This window comes from Colius striatus, unplaced genomic scaffold, assembly GCF_028858725.1.
Source record: "Colius striatus isolate bColStr4 unplaced genomic scaffold, bColStr4.1.hap1 scaffold_40, whole genome shotgun sequence".
Taxonomy (NCBI): domain Eukaryota; kingdom Metazoa; phylum Chordata; class Aves; order Coliiformes; family Coliidae; genus Colius; species Colius striatus.
The window spans coordinates 2,051,191-2,068,738 of record NW_026908523.1 but is presented as its reverse complement, the minus strand read 5'-3'; positions in this window follow the sequence as shown (position 1 = coordinate 2,068,738).

The following is a 17,548-nucleotide window of genomic DNA, read 5'->3' as shown; positions in this document are numbered from 1 at the left end:
CAGTAACAGAATAATTGGAGGTGAGTGTGGTTTGGTAGTTGCAATACTTCGTAGATGGTGGGTATCAGAAGAGAATTGGGAACGGCAACAGAAGAGATGGCGCAAAAGGGTGAGATGCAGAAAAATGTGATAACAATCACGTTAATCAATCTGATGTTTAGCTTTGTTGTAGGCTTCCTAACCATGATAATGAATAAGTGGATTTGGTGGATGTTTAGCAGTTTGTTAATGGTTGTGGCTATCGTAGCTGGACAGAAGTCAAATGATCCTGCTTTTGTTTCTCTCCCTAAACAAAATGTCTGGGTGACGCTTGCAAATGTAACTGGGCAAGATACCATATGCCTGGCTACTACTGACCTAAGAAATGCGTTTTCTACTTGTTTATAGGAGTGCGAGTGGATAATTGGCCTGTTCCCAAGAGATACAGAGGGATGTTTGTTCAGACAGAAATTGTTAACAATTGGGATGGTTGGACCCTTTATTTACCTACAACAGGTTTGGAACCACAGGAGCTTGAGCTTTAGTATCTGTGAAGATGGATTGGTCTGTCAGATTTAATTATGCCAGGAGAAATCAGTCTAAGGTCTGGGATGTTACTTCAAGGCACCCTGTATATAGAAATGCAAGGGTGTGGTGTAACTTTCCTTCAGAAAAGATATCAAAATCTAGCAATGTTCCTTTAAAATTACCATCAGGCATATTTTTTATCTGTGGAGACAGAGCTTGGCCTGCTATTCCATCACATATTACTGGGGGCCCTTGTAGTTTAGGCCGACTTACACTGTTAGCTCCAAACATGTCTGTGATTTTCCAGCACAGGCTGTTATGCAAAATTCGAGTTAAGCGTAACATACATGCATTTTTCTCCTCAGTGTGACCATAAGCTTGCATTTTCATCTGCAGAAAAAAAGATTTACTGCTGCTTTATTGGCACAAGGTGTCGCAGCAAGGAAAGCACTGGGACTTTTGGACAAGCTTGGCTGCTGGGTAGCAAAACAATCTAATGTTACTAGTAAAGCTTTGTCAGAATTGCTAATGTGATGGTGATAGTATTAGACGTGCATCTTTGCAAAATACAGCTGCTATAGATTTTTTGCTTTTAGCTCATGATCGTGGATGTGAAGGTTTTGAAGGCATGTGTTGTATGAATGTGTGTCACACTATATAGTCACTATATCCTAGTATGCAGTAGTTGAAAGACAGTGTTTTCAAACGTTAAAAAGACGATGGAGGGTTTTTTGAGAAATTGTTGAGAGATTTAATTCAAACAATCCCTAGATGGCACCAAAGACTGCTAAAGAAGGCCTACGCATCTTAATTGTGATTGTGGTGGTTTTACTTGTTAGCTCTGTTTCACTTCAGTATATTAAGGGAAGCATAACAGCAATATTTGAACAAAGAAGGAGAGATGTCGGGGCCTTCCTTCCTGCTTTTTTGTAGCTCCCATACGCAGTGGTATAAGTTAACTGACAACATGTATTTTCTCAATGGGAGCTGAGCAGTCCAAGCGAGTGGGATTGCAGGTAGTTCCCACAGAAAAGCAGCTGCAAATGTGACACCGTGCTGGCTGATAGACTGCATGGGGACCTACTTACCACTATAGCTGGAGTCTGACTTCCTGCTTTACTGTAGCTCCCATACTCAGTGGTATAAGTTAAGGGAGGGCATGTATTATTTCAATGGCAGTTGAGCAGTCCAAATGAGTGGGACTGGAGATAGCTCCCACAGGAAAGCTGCTGCAAATGTGACACTGTGCTGGCTGATAGACTGCATGGGGACCTACTTACTACTGTAGCTGGGGTCTGTCTTCCAGCTTTCTTGTAGCTCCCATACGCAGTGGTATAACTTCTACCGACAGTTTGTATTTTTTCAATGGGAGTTGAGGAGTCAAAGTGAGTGTGATTGGAGATAGTTCCTACTGTAAAACAGCTGCAAATGTGACACCGTGCTGGCTGATAGACTGCATGGGGACCTACTTTACTACTGTTGCTGGGGTCTGCCTTCCTGCTTTCTAGCTTTTCCTAGCTCCCATAAGCAGTGGTATAACTCAACCGACAACATGTTTTTTTTAATGGGAGCTGACCAGTCCAACTTATTGGGATTGAAGACAGATTCCACAGGAAAGCAGCTCTGTGGGGAGTTTTGTGGAGACTTGGCTAGAGGAAAGAGGACATGATAGAATACAGCTGGTTAGGCAGTAAGCATGAAGCGATAAGATAGTGGACTCCTGCTCAAGGCCATGAGAGCAAGAGAGCTGTATGATAACAGGATGAGCAAGCAGGACCTTAGTTCGGGTTAAGCAGCCACATGTATCTGGAGTATGTTGAAACAAGGACGAGGTTTGCACCTAACTGGGAACCAATGATGAGCTTAGCTTTTGCAATATGTATGAGCCTGATTATTGTATCTATAAAAGAGTTGCATCTTTGCAAATAAAGTTGAGACTTGTTGCACTGCAGGGTGGGCTTGTCTCCCGTCGTCTTCAGCAAATGGAGACCCCGACGTGATACGCGAAGGACGTGATATACCGACTGGGCGCCACGCAGAGCGACGAAGGGGTTCGGGTCCTATGCAGCAAGGACGGCAATAAGCGTGAAAATTGGGAACACGCCGTGCCCTGGGTGACCGTATAGCCGAGCCCGGCCGATACGTGCCGCCAGACCTTGAAGGGCTGCAACAGCGCGCTGACAAATAGGTGTGGAAAGGCAAGTGGCATATGATTTATTTACTGCATTCTTGCAGAAGCGGCAGATAAAGGGTATGTGCATGGGGACATACCCCGTGTATTTTTTCAATGAGAGATGAGGACAAAAAGAGTGTGGTATTGAAGATAGCTCCCACACGAAAGCAGCTGCAAATGTGACACCGTGCTGGCTGATAGACTGCATGGGGACCTACTTATTACTGTAGCTGTGCTGAAGACGACGGGAGACAAGCCCACCCTGTAGTGCAACAAGTCTCACATTTATTTGCAAAGATACAACTCTTTTATAGATACAATAATCAGGCTCATACATATTGCAAAAGCTAAGCTCATCATTGGTTCCCAGTTAGGTGCAAACCTCGCCCTTGTTTCAACAAACTCCAGATACGTGTGGCTGCTTAACCCAAACTAAGCTCCTGCTTTCTCATCCTGTTATCATACAGCTCTCTTGCTCTCACGGCCTTGAGCAGGAGTCCAATATCTTATCGCTTAATGCTTACTGCCTAACCAGCTGTATTCTATCATGTCCTCTTTTCTCTAGCCTAGTCTCCACAAAACTCCCCACATAGGTGGGATCTGCCTTCCTGCTTTCTTGTAGCTCCCATACGCAGTGCTGTAACTTAACAGACACGTGTATTTTTTCAATGGGAGCTGAGGAGACAAAGAGTGTGGTATTGAAGATAGCTCCCACAGGAAAGCAGCTGCAAATGTGACACCGTGCTGGCTGATAGACTGCATGGGGACCTTCTTACTACTGTAGCTGGGATCTGCCTTCCTGCTTTCTTGTAGCTCCCATACTCAGTGGTATAACTTCTACCGACAGTGTGTATTTTTTCAATGGGAGTTGAGGTTAATTATGGACGGATAAAGTTGTGATGGACCGGCTTGCACCTCCTCGTCCACATCCATAGCAAGCTTGAGCAAGGGGAAAACCGAAACAGCAGATTGTAACAGAAACAAGGTCAAAGCAAGAAGATAGGACAGGACATTAAACCAAGCGTTGTTAGAGGACTGAATATAGCATTCAATTTAGCATTGTATGATTGACTCTACTTGACTAATAAATGGTAACATATGTAACTAACAATAATATAAAGGTAACTAAACATAAGGTAAGCATAACCATAGTGTGAGAGAAAACTAACTGAAGGCCGAACAGATGGGGTGATATTTTAGACACAATAAGGCTGATGTTTTAAGCACAATAAGGATGGTGTTTAAACACAGTGAGGTTGGTGTTTAAGTTGTTACCAAAATGAAACTTTGAGGCCTTATGCATAGTGCGTGATGCTCAGTATTAACTATTTGCCATATATTGTAGCACGTACAAAGCATTTGGAAAGGTATAGAAGTGATGATAATGTGACAATAAATTGGAGCTGATGCACATCAGATTGGTGTCTGGTCACTCCCGTTTCGCGCAACAAAGAAGAACCCCTGCACAAAGAAAAAGAAACCCTGCAGAACAGGCTGCCCAGAGGGCTTGTGGAGTCTCCTTCCTTGGAGGATTTCAGCACAAGCCTGGACACGTTCTTGTGCGACCTGATCTAGGTGAACTGAATTCTGGGGGAGGGGGTTGTTCTAGATGATCTCTAATGGTCCCTTCCAACCCCTACCACTCTAGGATTCTATGATGTTACACAGTCTAGATGCAGTACCCAGATGTGCTGTGATGTCACAGAGCACTGTTGAGGCATCCAGAGGTGATGTGATGTTATAGAGAACTGTTGCCATGCCCACATCTGCTGTGATGTCACAGAGTCTCATTTCAGTGCCCAGATATTGTGTGAAATCTCAGAGCACTGTGTGTCCAGTGTCCAGATGTCCTGTGATGTCACAGAGCACTATTGCAGTGCCCAGATGTGCTGTCATATCACACAGCCCTGCTGCAAAGCCCAGATGTGCTGTTGCGTTACATAGTCCTATTGCAGTGCACACATCTTATGATGTCACAGAGTACTGTTGCCTTTCCCAGATGTGCTGTGATGTCCCAGAGCACTGTTACACTGCCTAGTACTAGGACGTCGCAGAACCCCACGACAGTGTCTGGATGTGATGTGATGTCAAACACTCTTGTTGCAGTGCCCAGATTTTCTGTGATGTCCTACAGCCCCGTTCCAGTGCCTAGATATGCTGTGATGTCACGGAGCAGTGTAGCACTGCCCAGATGTGCTGTGATGCGACGCACACTGCACATCCTCTGCAATGCCCACATGTACTGCTGTGCCACACAGTCCTGTTGTAGTGCCTAGATGTTCTGTGATGTCACACACCCCCTTGTAATGCCCAGATGTGCTGTGATGTCACACGGCCCTGTTGCAGGGCCCAGATGTGCTATGATGTCACAGAGCACTGTTGCAGTGCCCAGATGTGCTGTGATGTCACAGAGTACCACTGCAGTTCCCACTTGTGCTGTGATCTCACAGGCACTGTAGCAATGTCCTCTTGTGATAGGATGTTTCGGAGCACTGTTGCAGTGCCCACGTCTGCTGTGATGACAGAGTCTCGTTTCAGTGCCAAGATACTATGTGAAGTCTCAGAGCAGTGTGTGTCCAGTGCCCAGACGTCCTGTGATGTCACAGAGCACTATTGGAGTGCCCAGATGTGCTGTAAGGTCACACAGTCCTGCTGCAAAGCCCAGATGTGCTGTTGTGTTACACAGTCCTGTTGCACTGTGCACATGTTCTGTGATGTCACAGAGCACTGCTGCCTTTCCCAGATGTGCTGTGATGTCACAGAGCACCGTGCCAGTGCCTAGTGACGCTGTTTTATATCACAGCAGTGATTGAGTGCTCAGATGTCTTGTAATGTCACAGAGCACTGTAGCAGTGTGCAGTTGAGATAGAGCACTGTTGCAGTGCCCAGATGTGCTGTGATGTCAGAGAGTCCTGTTTCAGTGCCCAGATATGATGTGAAGCCTTAGAGCACTGCCACAGTGCCCAGACGTCCTCTGATGTCACACAGCACTGTTGCTGTGCCCAAAGGTGATGTGACGTCACAGAATACTGCCGCAGTGTCCGGATGTGATGTGATGTCACAGAGCCCCATTCCAGTGCCTAGATAAGCAATGATGTCACAGAGCAGTGTAGTGGTGCCCAGATGTGCTGTGATGCAATACACACAGCACAACCTCTGCAATGCCCACATCTCCTGCAGTGTCACACAGCCATGTTGCAGTACCTAGTTGTGCTGTGATGTCACAGAGCACTGTTGCAGTGACAACGTCTGCTGTGATGCCACAGAAACCCGTTTCAGTGCCCAGATATGATGTGAAGTCTTAGAGCACTGCTACAGTGCCCAAAAGTGCTGTCATGTCACACAGCGCCACTGCAAAGCCCAGATGGGCTGTTGTATTACACACTCCTGTTGCAGTGCGCACCTGTGCTGTGATGTCACAGAGCACTCTTGCAGTGTTCAGTTGTGCTGTGATGTCAAACGTCCGCGGAAGAGGAAGACGGAGCACTGGAACAGGCTGCCCACAGGGCTTGTGGAGTCTCCTTCCTTGGAGGACTTCAGCATAAGCCTGGACACGTTCCTGTGCGACCTGATCTAGGTGAACTTGATTGTGGGGCAGAGGGTTGGTCTAGATGATATCTAATGGTCCCTTCCAATCCCTACCATTCTAGGATTTGATGATGTCACACAGCCTGGATGTAGTACCCACATGTGCTGTGATGTCACAGAGCACTGTTAGAGTGTCCAGAGGTGATGTGATGTTATAGAGCACTTTTGCCATGCCCACGTCTGCTGTGATGTCACATAGTCTCTCTGCAATTGCCACATGTGCGGCAATGTCACTGAACCCCGTTGCAGTGCCCACGTGTGCTGTGATGTCCCCATGTAGTCTATCAGCCAGCACTGTGTCACATTTGCAGATGCTTTCCTGAGGGAACTATCTCCATTCCCACTCACTGGGACTCCTCAGCTCCCATTGAAATAACACATGTTGTCGGTTAAGCTCTACCACTGAGTATGGGAGCTACAAGAATGCAGGAAGGCAGACTCCACCTATAGTGGTAAGTAGGTCCCATTGTAGTCTATCATCTTGCACTGTGTCACATTTGCAGCTGCTTTCGTGTGGGACTTATCTCCAATCCCCTGCACTTGGGCTGCTCAGTTCCCATTGAAAACACACAGGCTGCCAGTAGAAGTTATGCCACTGCATGTGGACACTACAAGAAAGCAGGTACACAGACCCCAACTACAGTGGTAAGTAGGTGTGGTAGTTTGAGCCTGGCTGGATGCCAGGTGCCCACCACACCACTCTGTCCCCCATCTCCTCAGCAAGCTAGGAAAGGAGAGAAAAATAAGATGGGAGTCTCGTGGGTTGAGATAAAAGCAGTTTAATAAAGAAGCAGCAAAGCCGCGCGTGGGAAGCAAAGCAGAAGCAGATAAAGCTGTTCCTCTCCACTTCCCATCAGCAGCGATGTCCGGCCACCTCCCGAGAAGCAGGGCTGCGGTACGCGTAGCGGTTGCTTTGGGAAGGCCAGAAATGAATCTCGCCTCCCCTTCCTGCTCCTCTCCCCCAGTATATATTACTGAGCTGATGTCATAGGGTATGGAATATCTCCTTGGTCAGCCTGGGTCAGCTGTCCTGGCCATAGTCCCTCCCAAGATCATGCCCACCCACAGCTATTGGTGAAGGTGGGGGAAGGAGTGCTGGAGGGACAGCCCTGATGCTGTGAGAGCGGTAGTCATAATATTGATATCAACAGTAAGCACAGCACTGCAGGAGCTGCTGTGGAAAGTCACTACCATCCCAGACCCACTACAGTCGGACAGGAATGCAGACATATTACAAACACTATTGTTTCTGTGTTCAAACGAAACACACAGTCAGTAATATCAATCATGAAAACATCTCCTTAATTGTAGCATTCTTTTTTCATAAAGTCTATGCTCAAAAGACCTTGTAAATTCTTACAAGGGCTCCAAGTTTGCTGCATGTCCAATATGTTCATGTGGCTGCACAGCTTCTGAAGTTGTGTTCTATGTTCTGCATTGTCAGTTCCCAGACCTGTAGGCAAAACCTCAGATTGAACGTCGTATTCGTTAACTGACATCTTCAAGTCTGGAAGCCTGGTAACATGGACCTTGGATGACAAAACACATCAAGTTGAAAACATAACTCATCAGTAGTCTCTCTCTAACTCTAAGCTACTCTAAGTGAAACTTTAAACATGTACCCGTTTATTGATACCTGTAAGTAATTGGTTTTCTCCCAATGTCCCAGCAGGCACGTTCCCATGTTTAATTCTTCTCCAGATATTGCCATCTTTTTCATCATAATAGTGTCGTAAGGAACTCATAGTTCACTCCATGGAACACAACCAAGAGAGCAACCAAGTAAACAATCTGAGCCCTGATTACACAAGTTACAGCTGAAATACACACCACACAGAATAACTTCCTAGACCAAAACATAGAAGAAAACTGCTGGGGGGACACAGTTAGAAAAACTCTAAACAAGAACAAAAGCATGGCAATCAGAAAAAGGCTGAGATGTGCCATATAGAAAAGGAAGCTGCTAAAGAGAATTACTTCCAGGAATTCCCCGTTTCCACTTTATTTTTCATCTGAAATGGACTGAATGGTCAGATGGAAAACAGCATCACACATTCCAAAACACTAACTAACTGTACTCTTGGACAGGACCAAGCAGCCACAAGAGGCACGTCACGATCCTGAGATGGAGGGGTGGCCTTTCTGATGAACTTGTCCAGACAATTAAAAAATAACCAACTCTTTAAGCAAAACTCATCTCTAAGCCAATCTCCTACCAACAAGGTTTTGGGAGAATAGGAGAATGCTGAGAGGAAACACTCATTGCATGGAGGGCTGTTACCTTCTAGTCAGTCTTACCCAGAAGAATATTTGCCAGTGCCTTTATTACAGGCCAGGGAACTGACAGAACAATACAAACATGGCACTGACTGTAATATTTTCATTTCAGGAAAACCTGAAGAGTTGACTCTGAGAAAACCAATAATTAAAACAATTTCATCCCATGCCTGAGATTATTGCCATGAGAAGTTATCTCAGTTTACCACAGAATGGCTGTGGCTGGAATGGCCCTCTGGAGATAATTTCATCCAAACTCCCTGCTCAAGCAGGGACACCTAGAATCATGTGCCCAGGACCACATGCTGGTTGCTTCTGCTGATTTCCAACGACAGAGACTCTACAGTCTCTGAGAAACCTGTTCCAGGGGTCAGATGCCACCACAGTAAATTATCCAACAGTATTACCTGAATACTGTGTGGAATCAAATTGAACTTGGAACGGACAGAAGCAAAGAAAAGAACAGGTGCTCTTGGTAAAGGAGTTTAGATACAAATATTTTGTAATGCTGCAATTCTATACCTCCCATTGGGTCAGTCCCAGTTGTGTTTCCCAAGGTCAGTACTACTTTCGCTTTGTGTAGTTCTCCTTTAACTGTTTGATGAATAGAATTAGTTACCTAAGGAAAAACAAAGTCACTGCACTTGAGGTGAATTCCAACATAACTTTACAATAACTGTAATGAAACAAATCTTCCAAGCTTAAAGATGACACGAGTATTAAACAAATAAAACCAGATTTTGTTACTCATTAAGGAAGGAGCTTCCTGAATGGGACAGTACTCAAACACAGTTTCATTTACAGAGGCTACCCTTCCCCCGTTGAATCCCCACAGATGCAAAAGCAGCAATAACGTTTTCTGGAAGAAGATACTGAATTCAGAAGAATTGAAGAAAAAAAATCACATAAATCTCACTTGATTTTGCAGGAAAACAAACCAAGAAAGCTGACTTCTCAGAATCTGGCCAATAGTAGATATTTCTTGTCAATACTAATGAGGAGTTAATTTTGAAAACTAAGTTTGCAGTTCATTACTGCTTTCTTACAGAAAATAACACACAAAGAGAAATAAAAGAACATACCATTGAAAATCTGATAAATATTACCTTTGGGTTCCACTCCAGTTCATTACCAATGGGTGTCACTCTACAAATTCCCCAGCCTGAGGTGGCAGACACTGAAACTTGGCAGGTGAGTGAAGCAGCTGGTAACTTTGGACTTGACATGTTCTGCCTTCATCTATACAGTTAATTTTGACACTACAGAACATATTTTCCTTCTCTTTTGGGGCAATATCTAGCACCTGAGCCCTTCAGAGCTGGAGAGGAAACAAAGAATTATTATAGTTGTAAAGTTTCTTCACCTACTTGTGTCTAAAAAAGATTAAACTTTCACAGCACAATGTTCAGTGGTGTGTATGTGGAGCCATTCTGGCTTCCCTTCAGCACAGGCAGCATGTGAGAGCTTTTTAAACAACAATTTGTACAGCAGAGATTTTTTTGCTAGTTTTGATGGTGGGTTAACTTTAACTTAGCAGTAAAAGTTCAAAACTACTTTGTATTAAAAAGTGCACATGAATAATTTAAACCAAAACAAATCCACATTTTTACCTGTGAACAACTGTTTTCTGACATAAACCATGAAATGCCAGCTTCTCCACACTTTTAACAGCAATCTTATTACCAGGTTCCTTAAAATACCCAATAATTCCTTCAGCAAGAATTGTATATTGGTCCTTCTGCTGATCTACTATTTGACCAAAGTAGTTTGTTGCATTTACAACGTGGAGAGGCAAAATCTGAAAGTATAAAATACGTTATAAAGACAACTGATGGTTTCTTAAGTTAATGAGACGTTTTCATATTGAAGATGACCTACCCCTTTCCAGCCTAAAGAGATGACAAATACTGCTGTACACATGCATTTCAGAAGATGATGACCTCTTATTACTCCAAAGATTAGGAATAATCCTGAATGAATGAATCCTTATGAATGCTAACTGTCCATAGCCCAGTCCAGACTGGACACAAGTTTATAGAGCAAGATCTATAGGTCTTGGTGGTATTCCACTTAAATGAACACTAGTGAACTACAGTATTACCTGTCAAGCTACTAACCACTAAGGCATTTCACATCATCCAAGCTTAATTTTAAGTGTTCTCCAACCTTACAATGAGATTTACAAGAACTGACTGGGGAAGCGTGACGCCTTCCCTCTTTTTGCACAGAAAATGCTTGACATAAGCTATCAAGAACACCAATTCACAAAATGCTGGCTGCATTTCATCCAAAGGCTCATGCTAGGCACAAGTACTGAGATACAGCTGAGCGTATGAGGCTAGACAGAAAAGAAGACCAGAAAGGTAATTTCCACTTACTAAAACCCTAAAACTCTCACAATGGAACTAGAGATTCTTAAAGGAAAGCAACATGATACCGAGTTCTAAACAAAAGAGACAGTGAACACTTATCCAATTGACAATGGATTTGTAAGACATATATCCAGGCTCTGCAGTCAGCAGAAGCAGAACTAGATGAGGAAAGAGGCCACAACTGCTGTCTTGAGTGCACAAAAGGGAAGTACAAGTTTATAACAGGAGTATTATGAAATCTGTCCAGGTTTCAAGCACTCAAACTGTATCTATAGGTTATCAACGAGTTTCAACTACCAGCTGCCAACAAAAGCTTATTTATTAGGCAGAAATGGAGTGACACCAAGGAATCCACCCAGTTTTTATTGTCTATTCTCACAACCTATGATTATTTGGGAATGGGGAACGCCCATTGATTGCATGACTTGAGCGCACCTGAATTCTAGCTAAAGACAGGACAGGAAGAAAGTGTAAGCAGCTCATCCAAAAAGGAAAGCACCCAGCAGTTCTCAGATCCAAGTACTAACCTTGAAAGGAAGCACCAGTGTCTACACACCTGCCTTCAGCAATCATTATCCAAGGTGGAGACGAGACAGACTCTACAGTACTGCTGTACAGGAAGACTATCTAGTAAAGTCGGGACTGAAAAGCCAAGTGAAGGGAGTTTTGACATACAAACTGTTACTGAGATGTGAAGAGCCACTATAGCAAAGTCAAACCAGTAACCAGGAAGGTTTCATGACTATTTAACTACTAAAAATGGCATTCTGAATGTAACAGGATTCTATCAAAACTGTTTTCAAAACCACAATGACACCTTAGTAGGAAGCAACTGCTCCATCTAGAAGAGAGAATTTATATCCCATGTCTATGGACAGTGCAAACAGAAAATATTTGGTTCAATTGACAAGGCCAGAATACACTCATTTTTCAGGAAGTCTGCATCAACGTGGCAGAGAAGGAAAAATCCTTCAACTCTTGTTAAACAGGCATGATCTTCCACTGCAATGTTTCTTCACTCCAGAGGATTGTGTTTGCTCTACTACAAAAATAATGACATTTACAGGACCTTTAATCTTTGCCTATTTTGGTTTATGTTCTAAATAGATAGAGGAAAGGAATAAACAGAACAAATGCCCTCTTCCCATAGAACATGAGGCTCCAATGCAGGAGAAAACCTAAGGTAAACTCAGAACCACCTACAAAACAATTTTAGGATTATGGGAAAATCTGACACACACCTAAGCAACGGAGAAACTAAAAAAGCTAAAAATCTCCCAAATACCCAAGAGATGTGGGATATGTACTACATTAACATGAAGGTAATATGCTAAGGAGGTATTTAAGATGTGTTCTTGGTACACCAAACCAAGGGAAAAAGCAATAACTGTAACTTACCATCAGATATCCAGGTGTTTGTGTCACTGTATCTGGGATATGCTGGGGCACGTCTATTTGTAAATTAACTTGATGACAATCCAGACACACTGTTCTGTTTCTACATATTTAAAAACTGGTTTTAAAACAAAGCCCTTTTACTTGTAAACTATTTTTGATGTGGCTTACAACATCTTTTCACACTAACATTTCATCAGCCCTCAGTATTCAATTTCTGTTTCAAGTAGCACCAATGACTGGGGATTAGACAGAAGTGGTCAAAAAGCTCCTGTTGGAAAAGTTTATACAACAAAACCAAAAACCACCAGGAAACTAGTTTCAGAATAAAACAAATACTAACACTGAATTTTGTGTTACTTGCAACAAGGGTCATCCACACGAGAAGGAATATCTGAGGGCTTCATCCAAGGCCCTGTTAGAATCCAGTTAGACACAGCTCAGAGAAGTCGTCTACTTACCTAATCTGGAGGGACAGAAGACAGAGGAGAGAAAAGGATAAGCATAAGGCAATTATGGGCTAGAATACTAATCAAAAAAGAGCCTGAAGTTCCCTCAAGAACACTTGGGCAGGAATGATAATGAATTATGATATCCTGTCAGGCTACATGAGATTGGTCTCCAGAAAATGTTGGTATTTTGATTTTCGTAGCAGTACCTAAGAAGAGTGAAACTGATGCAAAAGTAACCACAAGAAAAAGAGTCATGAGCAAAAAATGGTTTCATGAAGTATCCAACAGGAAAATTGAGCAAGAAAACAGAAGCAGCCATGATTGAGGCATATACCACCTTCCTACACCAGTATGGGTGGTAAGAAAGCTTGGCAATTCCTTACCTGCAAGCCCCAAATGTTTTAAGATGGATACACAGTGGCCTTGACAATTTCTGGTATTCTTCATCTTTTAGCACCTTGGCAGTCAAACCAGGCAGTTCTGGGGGAACTTCAGCTTCTGCCTGCTGCAAATAGCGGAGGATCCCAAGTGCATCACACTCGTTGTTTTCTGTTAACAGAACGACTGACTTTGCCTTTGTGATATCTTGGTCTACAGAAGAATCCTAAAACAAATACACACATATTTTTAACAGCTTCTGTGTATCCACTACTTTGTGATCAAATGCAGTATTAACCTGGTAACGGTTTGTCAAACCTTTATCGCATTACAGAAGTTGTCAGGCATGCTGTGTACACGATGAGCAAAGATTCTTGGAGAGGAAAACTGAAATGTGTCACACAAGTGGCATCTGTAGCTTCCAAAGACTGCATGCATTCATCTGTTAAAGCTAAGCACACGGTTTATACACACTTGTAAGTGTACTACTCGAAGCATGTGAAGTGTGACATCACTTTAACAGTGGCTGTTTCCATCTCTCCATCCACTGATTTAAGCATTAAGAAAAAAGGTCCTTCCCCAACCACTTTGTCATGGTTTGCCATGACAGCCTTTTCTGGTGAGGGGGAAGGGGCTGTAAAGATGGCTCCTGGAAGAAGCTGCTCGCAGCTCTCCCCAGCTCTGAGCCAGACCTACTGCTGGGGCTGAGCCAATGAGCCTCCATCATCACTTTTTAAGAGAAGCCTGAAGAGGAGGTTTCTTCCTCCATTCTTCTTTCTTCTGCCCTTTCTTCTTCTGGCTGGTGGTGGTGCAAGGAGTAGGAACAGTGAGAGAAACAACCACGCGGACTCCAAGGTCAGCGATGAAAGAGAGGAGGAGGTGTGCTGGAACAGAGACCTCCCTGCATTCTATGGAGAGAACTGGGGAAGCTGAGGTTTGTTTGCATTTCTTTAAAGACCCTACAGCAGTGGTAGAGACTCATTTTGCTAAAGCTGGCCCCAGTCCAGGGGCAGCGATTCACTTCATTGCTGGCCCCGAGCCAGGGGCAGTGATTTCCTTCTTTATCACTATGGCCAGAGCAGGCCGTGTCCCGAAGGAGGGACCCAATATCCACAGCTGTAACTGTGGGGAGGAACCATATTGGGATTTATCAAAATGAGACAGAACATAGTTCAAAATGTCATCATGAATGCATTCTGTGTCAGACATTCCTGTCAGCCTTTCTTCTAGCTGGCAGAAGGGCAGGGTTTGGGCTATTTTTAGCAGAAGTAGTTAAATTACAAATTCACAAACCTCCTTTATTCTTACAAGTCAAGATATTTTAGTTTGTTATATCTTAATAATTAAAAACCCCACTTACCTGTGTCAAATGATGCTCACCTGATGAACCATTTCTGCCTCATCTCCTGAATTAGTGAATGTCAGCACCTTCTGAAGATTACTGTGGGTAAAAGCCAGTATTTTGAGTAACACAGCGGTTCTTTCACTGTCCATACAAGGCTGTACAACCTAAAGGTGGATACAAACCAGAGGGCTGGTAATTCATGTAATCTAGACATGCTTTACTGTGTGTTTCTTCTTTTAAGAAGCACGAAGCATTGTTATATGCCAAAGAACATTGGTAAATCCTAAATCTTCTGTTAAACTTAGAATGTACAATATACAACTCTCACAAAGGGTGTGAATTTCTGACAGCTTCCAGAAGCAAAATTAAAACCCATCACAATCAAAATCTCACATCGGTATTTTCTTATACATGTGATTTTTGATGATTTGTCAGTGTGGAAGTTTCTCACTGAAGTACCACTGAAGAAGTTTCACACTCCATAAGCACAGTGCACTACCTCAGATAGTCTTAAAAAAAGCCCCAAAATATGGACATTTGCAGTGCTGCCAAATCACTAGACTTTTCACAAAAAGTGATGTTTTTCCAGTTTCATGTCATGCTCAGAATGTCTGGTCTTAGAGACTTCCCAACATTTTCAATCCCCAAATGATTATGTTTTGAGTCACAGAAGAATTCAGATCATACTTGGAACATTTTATACAATTCTTCAGGTCTATACCACACTGACTGGAAGTTCCATGAGAAGACACCTCAGGATATACAGTAGCTTTCTCAAAATATTAGGTCAAATTAATTTCTGCACTGTGTGGCACAGAGCAAACAAGCATTTTACTAGCTCTGTCTTTGGAAAACTCACTTGTAGTTCTGCCACTCAATCAACAACCACAAAAACATTCTGAACATTCTGGTCACAAACAACTAAGACAGCCCACATTGCATTCAAGTGTCATTCAGACGACAGAAGTAATCTTACTTCCTCAGATTTTCACACTTTTAGCTGCTTCTTTGTTCTGCCCAAGTATTAACAACATTGGATGAAGCTGTCTGGAGCATCTCTGGTATGTTTTCAGTAGCTCAAAACCAAGTTGTGCCTTCTTCCACCCAGGACACAAGATAAGTGCTAGTGGCTAGGTGTGGATGTACAAAAGAGTTACAGTATAGCATGAGACAACTGTTTAGAATCTTAGTCATTGTACTATTTCAGAATTTAGGGCAAAACTAAAATCCGCAAAACAGGCCTTTCAATGCTTCAAACAGAAGCTTTTAACACCATATCACCTCTTCAATGCAGATGGTACAGGCCCGAGGAACCGTGCACCAAGCTGGAGACAAATGGATGTGCAGCAACACACGGTGAAAGGTCCAAAAGTTTCATAGAAGCAGAAACATCTTGTCTTACTTGGAGCTGTGTGAGCCATTTTCAGTGGTCCCTTACAGCCTCAGTGAGTCTATGTTTCTGTGATCTAATGCATTAGAAAATGAATGACAATGTTTTAAAAATCAAACCAGACATTTCCATTTCACTATGTAACAGCCCCTTAAAAATCAAGCTTCATCGAGTATCAAAGTGATATGACATTAACCACTTGTTAGATATTACTTGATAAATAAGTTACAGACTCCCACACTCATGCAGTCCATCTCTGTCAATGTCTAAGCAGATGGCCTAAATAACCTGGGAAGCATCATGAAGATACTCTAAGATGACATCAGATGCACCCATTCTCAACATGCACTACCTTTTGGATCATTCATTGACATTTGCACCTTAGAACACAAAACCTGCAGTACTCTAATATATACATCCTCCACTCCTGTTTCTCAAGGTTTGTAGCAACTGCTCAACTGCAAAAGTGTAAGAATTAGTGGAATATACAAGAAAGGATTATTTCCCTGATATGAGATGGCAACTACATCACATCCTTGAGCTATTGGTGGCCAACAGTAAGATTCAGTGGAGTTAGGGCCTACAACTTTTTTTCCAAGTAACTTCCTACAGAAAGAGAAAGAAAGAGTTCTACCTGAAAATCGTGTGCTTGAAACACCAACAAGGCAACACAAAGAACTGAGCAATTTAAAAGCCTTTGACCCACTGCATAATACATTTCCTTAACACACAATATGATAAGAGTTCTTCTGGGATGAGGAGTTAAATTCTTACATCTAATTCAAATGCCATCATTTGTACCAGTGGTTGATAGATCAGATGAAACTGTACAATTCTACAGTCTCTCTGAAGCATAATTTACTCAACCGTATGAACAACCTCCTACACATTCCTCAATCAAAATTAGCTACTATAGTATTTAGTATCTGAAAGTTAAGGTATGATACTAGCCTTAAAACACTAAATGTAATGTATTACATTAGCATTACCCTTTCCAGATCTTCAAGAAGTGGTGCTGTTTCCAGAATTGATGGTGGCTTCATTTTCTTGCCAAGAAAGACAAAGTTTCTTTCTTCAAGATTTTGAAAACTCTGAAACCATATGAAATAGATGACAAAGGCAATACTTAGTAGATGGGTTTGAGCTTACATCCAACTTAAAAACTATTTTTTTTGAGAAGAATTAGCCAAAGAAATGCTGCCCTTGTGTTGGTCTGAGCAGGCTGGGAGGGGATGGGCTTGCAGGGCCCCCACCCTCTGCGACCCCTCAGGCCCCACAGGAGTGGAGGCCCCTCAGTGGCTGCTGCAGGACAGTTGGGGGGATAAGGAGAGCAAAATCCCCCTTGTGCAAACTGGTGGCCCCCGAGGGCTGGGGCTTCCCTTGAGCCCCCTGGCTGAGCCCATCTCCCTGCTCTCCCCCGGGGGAATCACCCCCCCACACTCTCCTCCCCAGAAGGGTTTTACCCCCTTTAGGAGCCCTGGCCAGCAGCCCACGCGGTGCTGCAGCGCGGGGACGGGCCCTGGCACGTGCTTCCCACGCACCCGCAGCCACTGCGGGATTTGCTGGCACTGCCCCAACACCTCTGTCCTCACACAGCGCCCAGACAGGTCTCTTTCTTTGCTGTCCCCTCGGCCTTGGGGGCGTCTCCACTGGATGGTGCTGCTGAGAAAA